Here is a 9,471-nt window from a genome sequence, read left to right as displayed (position 1 = left end):
TCCGAAAGCGTGGATTTTTTAGAATACACATATCTGTAACACTGCTCACTTTAGCAGATTCGTTGACAGAAATCTATTTGACAGTGATGAAATAATACTAATAATAATACTGCCAGTAATTTGTAACAGAGCGCACATGAGTTTCGCAATTGTTTAGAAGAATCTCCTTTGCATATTCTTTCGTGTTTCGACGACTGTAGCGTTTTAAATAAACATCGTATAAACAGTATATATTGTAAAAAAACAATGTCCACTAAAATGAGTTTTTAACTCCATTCATAATATAAAATTGGCATGGATGAAATGATGATATAATGGCATAACTCAATTGGCTAAGCTCGCCTTAGGCTCATTAATGATTACATTGCAATACATAAGACAAATCGGGCAACAAATGATTAAAAACCGTATTGCAATCAACGTTTTATAATATAAGGGTAATGTAAGTGATACGTGAATAAAATACAACTCCCGTCAATTAAACTGATATATAATTATCTCATACAAATGGGCGAGGATACCGCCGCATTCAAATAGACAAAAAAACACGTACTACACGCTTTACAAGTACACTAAACAAAACAGTCTATTACGACCACTAATCAGTTATTCTATAAACTGATTTGCATTAGTGTGATATTGTCTTTGTGTCCTTGTGAACTTCTCGGTATTTGCGGGACTTCTATTCGTAATCTAAATTGCATATATCACTCTAGTTGCAACCCATAATTTTACATACCTTTGTTTCACTGTACGCTCAAATGAAAGAAATATCGGCAAGCAGAGCAGAATACAAAGAAAATGTTTGGCAATGATTCTACTAAAAAACGAGACTTAGATATGTGTGTACGAATGTTGCGAATCAGATATTCCGAAGAGCTGAAAAAAAAACATATGGGAGCGACAATATTGCATCAATAGTTAGTACGCAATGGGCAACGGCGTGTAACGGCTATAGGGTATGATAATAATAGATTGTAAGTATGATTTTAGGAGTTAAGAACAAATAAGAAGAAGGCGTATTCACTTTTTCTAAAAGCAGGAAATCGATTCAAGTCTGGCAAGTAGTATAGTTATTATTTGTTAAGAGGATAAAGCAAATAACATATACTGTCATAAAAACATTATTATCTAAAAAATATCTTGTGTCGCATCCGTTCCACATTGAATTAATTTATTGAAAGTGCAATTAATCATACATACACCAGGAAGCTATTTATATCCTTAACGCGAAAAAGTGGCGTCGGTTATTGGATTAAGCTATAATTATTCCCTGTCCCCCGATTTGATGCTACCAGTCCTTGCGATGTGTATGTGGGCGTTTTATTGCCTGCAACAACGTACAACGTCTTTCTATTATACAATACATGTGCAATTGATTAGAATCATTCTAGCCAAGAATTCGATATATTTATATGTAGAAAGGAATACCTGACAAGCGAGCGCAGCAGGGCAGATCATCGATTAACTAAAAATAGAACTAGGGGAATGAAAGCGTGGAAGGATCACATACGAGCGTCGTGATTCAGAGATTTTATGTGCTAAAATTCGAGTCGACGGATTGTTAGATCAATATAGCCTTGCATTGAAGCTAGTTTTCGAAGATGTTTTGGTACGAATGACTTTCCTCTCGTAATCGGTGAAACAACAATCAGACACTAATTATCTATTGAGCGTGCTATTGTAGTGTCTCATTTCCTCCTCAGCCAATCGGACTCACGTATTTGAAAATCAATATTACACACTCACTGAGGCCGAAGACGATCGAACGTTTTGTACTTCTAGTACTGCACAACCTCAAACTCGTCCCCATACTCGAAAACAGCTTTTTTCAGGGTTTGAACGCTGGCTACAAGACGTATGACGTTTCTTTGTTCTATACTGTTTTCACTTATTCAATAATAACCTGTGTATGCAATGCAAATCAATTATCCGACAATATCTGAATGAGAGGATAGGCACAATCTTTATCAAGAAAAAAATTGTAACTCTAGACTGGTAGTCGTTACTGGGGTCTGTTGTTCTTTCGAGGAAGGAATTGAACTAAAATTGAACTAAGAATTCATTATTAAAAAACACGTCTTTGGCTGTATGTTATCTTTATATATCTACCAGTAGTTTAAGCATATTTTCTTTTGGGTTATCAATTTGGATGTCGAAATGCATCTAGTTTCATTATATTGTTTGTATGTCTTCCAAGTACTAGTTTAATATACTTGGCTTTGTGCATGTTTAGCTACTCCCGAGGGGTTTGATTATAAAGACGACATTCGAGCGTTCACTACTATAGATATTATTGTATAGAAAGCCATATGGTATATATTGCAGCCCTATACAAATTAGTTGTTAATACATTTCACACAATGTCCTTGAATATGTGGATTGACACTATCTCCAAGAACAGCGGTTAATTATGAACTCAGCTGCATGTATATCCGCGGGGGTGGTGTACATTTCAGCGCGTTTTTGACATTAAATGAAAGGGATTGAAAAATACTATATGGTTCTGAAGACCACTTTCGAAAATGAGCATTTTATGAGCTAACGACGAAAGTGTAAAACCACGCATATTACCTAAATTATACGAATAAAATTTAATTGAAAATGCGATAACATCAATACAATTATTAATACTAAGTTTAGTATTAATAATCTTTTACATACATTTTCATATTGATGCTTTTCTTTTATATAAAATATTTATTAATTTACACAACATTTGTTTACAGAAATATGTTGAACAAAGTATATTTCTACATTATTCATCGTGTATCCTTGAATTTCGTATTATACGCTCAATTGGTTTCGTATGTACGGATTTTAAAATCTCGCGATTAATACATGACGTCAATCAATGTGTGTGCATTATAAAACAAGACAATCGCATAAATAATTATCGTTGTAAAGAGTGACGTATATACAGAGATGACAAGCATATAAGTAAAATTAGGGTTTATAGAATAGTAAATATATAGTTGTTAGTATTTTAAAAATAAACATTAAATCCCCACCATTCACATCTTTTCACATTGATGTCTCTATTTAATGTAATCCACCATTTCTATCACAATGAAAACAGGACCGAATACTATCATCAATACCGATTAGAAAAGCTCGTATATAAAACAAATTATAGTACAATCATCACATGCTTATATATTTTACTGATTTGTTTAACATCGAAATATTGAATATTGAATTAATAAAACAGTAACTGTGTTTCACAAACTAATGTGTTAACCTGTGCAGTACTTGATTCTATTTGTTAACAGAACAAATTGTAATCATTGTGGAAAAAGGTATACGTACAGAAAGTAAATTATTTTTTTATATTGAAATAGACGTGCTCACTTCAGTAATAACAATGTTCGAATACACGCGTTGACGGTGCATTCAGACAAATATACAAATGTAGCGTGAAAGATTAAAAGGTCGCCCTTGATCGTCCTTGCATGATTGATTTCTAAGTGTTATGTGTAAATTGTAGTTGAGATTTGAAGATTATTCAATTCTATTAATGGATGGGGTTACTCACTACAACACTTAATACTAGCGTTGTAATTATAATATCATTCGCCCAGGGTCGTAGTATTTTCATTCAAACATATGAAAATTAGCTATTGTGATTGCACATCACTGTACAGGAAGCAATTAAAACACTTTTGAAGAAAGAAATTGTATTACTTAGTTGTTATAGTACTACCATGAACACTTCTTCGCACTCTGGAGAAAGGCCTGTAATGATTGAAAATCGATTGAATATCAAGTTTAAGGTCACTTGAAAGAGAAACCTCGTGAATGGTAACGATATTTTATACAACATATCACTAAATTACAAGCACCCATCGTGCCGTATGTTTTTTTCAGCTTTTATCATTATGTGGACATATCACCTGCACGCCGTGGTAATTGAATTGAGTTGAGTGAGCAGCTGATGTATTATTAAATCTGTTGTCATTTTAGAAAATTCACTATTTGTTGTACGATGTCGTTTTATCCTAATTACAGGAAGGTTAATGTGCGGTAGTGATCTTCCTGTCGATAATTACCCTACAGTCCGTAATAAGATCTTGTCTGTAGTTTCGATTCGGATGATTTGATGTTCTGTAATAAGGCATAGTATGTGACATTAACCCACAAAAAATGTCATAATTTCACGCAAAATGCTGGCCATTCAGTTAACAATGCATTATACTCCAAACCTGTGATTATTACTACCTAAATTATTCAATTCGGAATCAGTATGGGATTATCCTTAACTGACAAGTGGATTTCGGATGAACTCGCTACAATAGTAAAACACACAGTGTTCAGTGAGCATGCATGAAATGAAATCGGCAAAACATGTCTATTGTATGAGAACATTTCTGTAAGATGCACGTATTCATAAGTAACGTGCCGTCACCGTAAATATTATTTTGTGTTTTACCCTCAAAAGAGGTAAAGTGGAGTACTACACTCTCTTACTGTTGTATATAAGATTAGTGCGATGGATCAAATATTTCTATATATCCCTCATTATTAGATTTCCTGGGATTAATTCATTACGATTTATCTGTGAAAACTTATTGGATTAACAATCTAAACCTTAATGCTTGTTCAAATCCTTGATTCGATGTAGGAGTTGAACTGTGTGCTCCTTCCATGCTGTTGGTGAAATTTGATGAACACTGTATTGAAAGTATGGTATCCTTTTCTTTCTCGTATGTTCTTCTTCCCACCTATATGCGTAATACAAATAATGCTTAAGGGTTACAGGCAGGTATCCGATTTCAGCCAAAAAAACATTATGTAGTTCCTGATGCGATAATATCGACAAAACTTACTAGTTTCTTGCGAAAGAAAATATCAAAAGGTCAATGCTCAGAAAGAATAGGCCCTAGATGGCGAATAAACAAAGGAAGCTCATAATATTTGACTGGTGTAGTCGTTATTATGGAAATATTGCACAATGAGATGCGTCGCTATAAATAGACGAACCTGCCGTCAACCCAGGGGTTAGCAGAGAACATTTATGGTACACAGAGTGTACGCGGTCCTTGATCTCGCACTACGCTACTCTGATTCATGTACGCCCCATAGTCACGCGTGAAGTAGTGCTTGTCGGTTATATGTTGATTTCAGAAATATACATCGTCGGTTTACTCAGTATTAATATTTCATTCCTTCGCTCAACGTGTGACATTCAAATAATTTACTGTAGACATACTTCCACTTTGCTTCTCACATTAACTTACAATAAACCTCTGGGTTAACCGTTGTTCATCAACCATAATAACACAATGACATTTGTAGCGGAAACGAGAAGCGCGCGTACTACGGATTGAACGCGCTTTATCGTATAGAGCAGATTTCGATGTTCTTACATAATTGACTCACTCAATATTGCAATCCTTTGTTATTGGCAATGAATCATTTTATTTGATGCTGATTTTAGTATTAAATACTCGTTATCTAATAGTTTCTCTTCTTTTTAAATACCCTCTACTTTACTCGCTTCCACCCCCACATAACAATGTATTCATAATCCTGTTACAGTGCCCCGATATTTGGATACAATATTACAACAGAGTAATAACATTTACTGATATTGATAATGCTATAATATAATGATTGATTATGATGTATGCCCTCCTTAAAGTCACACAGAATAATACTTTAAGGTGAATGAGATCCACCACTCATTACTCAAAAACAAGGTCGCTACAATTGTGCACAGAAACAGTAATTGAACACATGGCATAGTTAATGTATACCATTTTAGTTAATGTGAGCGTGCAGTTCAGGATGTGGATAATGGTTGACGTAGATCCCTGTTCTAAGGTCTGATTAGAATTATTTTATCCACAAGCTGAAACGAGTAAATGAAAAAGGTTCATTAAGTTATTATATATAAATCTAGCATTGGGTACGTAAGTGATGAATATACACGTATGTCAATGTTTTTGATTGTAATGGTCTAAAAATTCGCACGCAGGTTTCTGATATCTGGGTTACCATTACAAACATTTAAATAACTACATTGTAGGTTTTACTTATTTTGTACCATCTCACAATCTCACCCAATTTCGTCTGCCGACTTATATCTGGACACGATATTTTTTTCAGGAACATATTTCCTTTTTAAAGTTATGTTAATATTGGTATCGATTTTTCAGCCTATTTACATAACTTTTTTTTATTGTTCTATCTCGAACTTTGTATTTTATTATCTGGTTCATGTAGTGTTTTTCTTGCCACGACCGTATATCAAAATAAATAAATAAATAAATAAATAGATGGATGGATGGATGGATGGATGGATGGATGGATGGATGGACGGACGGACGGACGGACGGACGGACGGACGGACAGATCGATCGATCGATCGATCGATGGATGGATGGATGAATGAATGAATAAATAAATAAATAAATAAATAAATAAATAAATAAATAAATAAATAAATAAATAAATAAATAAATAAATAAATAAATAAATAAACAAATAAACAAATAAATAAATAAATAAATAAATAAATAAATAAATAAATAAATAAATGATGTGTGTAATGATGTGTCGGTAATATTTTTATATTGATTTTTGTTGCATTTGCATCAAATATTTACCAAACAGTGAGACAGAAATCTATAGGATTGGATGTACTTCTTAGCTGGCTTCACATGCATAGTTCAAGCCTTTCTAACCGGTGCTTATACCACTGCTTATATCACTGCTTTCACCCGGGGGAGGGGTTGCATGACACGAATGGTTGAAATAAATAAATTAATATTCATGTGCAATGAAAGACTACGCTACGAGCTGAAAAATTAAACGGAAAACTGATGTAAAAGTGTTTTTGAGACACAGTTTTGATCCAAATTGTTGAATGTAACCACAGGTCGTTTACCGTGATCATAGCAAATTACGAAATTCATCGGGAATGCAGAGGAACGTATATATTTCCCCCTGGTATTATTGCTCAAATTGTTTTCATTAACTTTTATCAGTGACAAGTTACCTAATTAGTATGCATTTCGATAAACTACTGTGTGTATGCGAAGTTTGAAATGGAAATTTTTTAACGCATTAAAATCAAGCGTGGAACTGGTGTGGTTGATTTGTTTTACAATAGACATGTTTCTAAGTTGTGTTGCAGACTATTCGTTAACAAAATAGCTGAAATTATTTTATCTCATTGTAAAAGGAACGTTGTTGCTTCAACGTTGTTGCCTACGGACGACTGACTTTGAAACGTTTCACCGAGATCGGACGGCGCCCTATTGTGCCAATCCGCCTTCATCATTGCATTCAAACAAATCACGTGTGCGCTGTTTAAACCCGGAATTCTACCAATAGGGGTAGTAAAAAAACATTGCAAAGCATGCAAATTCAACATTTGCAAACCAGTATACTAAAACAGAAAAGCTTAGGGATGCAAAAGAAGGATAGATATTAGTATAAATATCAGTATTTCAGTATGAGCATCTCTGTTGATACAATTCCTCACATATTCTATTCCCATTTATTCCTGCGTAAACTGGAATAGCCTCTTTCCTTGTCAACATTCTGAGTAAAATCACGTGATAGGCTATTGAAATTGGCTGTTACATACTTACCGCTGGCCTGGAAATTATGTTCAATTAGCTCTCATTCAAGTAACAATGCAGATTTCCTAGTGGGATTAGGACTGGTTCGACCCCACCATTAAAAAATGTGGGTGTTTTCAGCAAAAAACGAATAACCCTGGAGTGCACACAATACACTAAATTTCGGAACAAATCTCGCATTAGTTATGGCAGCAGAATATCCGTAAAATATCAGACGAAACATGAAAACACTACATATTGTATTTCAGCCTGAACCCTTTATTGCAATTCCAGGAATTACCCCCATACGTACAACCATTTTCCGCCTTGTATAACCAACTCCTGAAAACAAACTCTTGATTCCACGCTGAAGCGTTTGGGAACAAAGACAGATTAATTTTTGAAAAAGTACTTCGTCTTGGCGTTGACGTTTTGAAATTCCAAACTCACAAAGTTTAGAATTTGCTGTGGAAATAGCGTGAATTACTGTATGCACACGTGACTAATTTGCATAGCTTTTTTCATGGCTCTTAATACTCTTGTTTGTGCAATAACGTAGCTTTGGAAATCTTATTATTAAAAATACACTATAATAACATTAAACAATAATTATGGGAGAAATATACTATCGTTATATTACATATGCAATATTACGTGGTACATGTGTGCTGGCAGTCGCTATGAATTTACATAAATTAGAGATGTGTTTGGAAAAAATGTATTGATCAAACTAAAGCTGATATTTAAGTTAAACCTTATTTTGCTTAGAGCTGCGTAAATTGAAGGTTTTGTTGTTCTTATTCCACACCAAAAATGTTGATTATCAGATTAAAGGGCAGCAGTCGTCGCACTGCGTCCTATTCGATATGGGACTCATAGCGACGTATACAACGCGTGCAAAATACATTGTTTATTTCAATGAAATTCGAACACGCGCTGCGCGACGACCACCGCTCTTTAAGTATGTGATGTTTATATCAAGTCCAACGCTCATAAATCATATCAAAAGTCATAGGGTTTTACATACAATTCAGGAACATATATTTTCTTATCCTTTTGCAAAATATTAAATTAATTATTAGATATTAGTGGGTGTTAGTCATTTGAGTGGGAACAAGCACAGTGCAGCATACATTTAATATAGGTTCGTCAAAAAACATTTTTTCAATTATAGATATAAATATTATCTGATGATCTATGTTGATTTGTATTTATAATTTCATTTTGTTTACTGAGATAAAACATAAACCACCATTCAGCTATTTCAACTAAATTCGATAACAACAACTATGTTAGCTTGTTAACTGGTGCATGGTAAAATAATTAATCTATTTTCTATTTTTAATATTTTGATTAATTTTATAAATAGTTAATGGTAAGCGGATCTATTTTTCTAGTACAAACAGTATCCCCTAGATTATATGTGAGCTTACGATGTGTTTCTTAAGCGGATCTTTGCAATGCATTGTGTCTCTGTCCTTGATCACAGTCCACGCAGATTTGTCTTTAGATGAGCGATGGCTCATTTGATATGATAACCTCCGGGAAAAATAATAATAATCTGCCTTGTGTATGTCCCATCGTCTGTCCTACATAATTTAGTTTGTACCTAAAAACACGTCGTATTCGAAGTTTATAGTTGATTAATATTTAATCGATCATAGACACGGGAGAATGTGTGACGTCTTTTTTCATTTGTCGAGCTCTATTATGTTACGTGCGCGAAACAAGTGTCATACTGCCTCGTCGTACGTGCTTTTAGCAGTTTATGAAAAACGTGATGTGCCAATTACGCTCATACGAGACTAGTTGGGTACTAATGTTCATATACTATTTGATAGACATATTTTAATCTGATGATCGACGAAAAAAAAACATCACAAACAATGACAATGAATCGAAA

This window comes from Saccoglossus kowalevskii, chromosome 19 (assembly GCF_978046115.1).
Source record: "Saccoglossus kowalevskii chromosome 19, keSacKowa6.1, whole genome shotgun sequence".
Lineage (NCBI taxonomy): Eukaryota > Metazoa > Hemichordata > Enteropneusta > Harrimaniidae > Saccoglossus > Saccoglossus kowalevskii.
Note: the sequence above shows the minus strand (reverse complement) of the source record.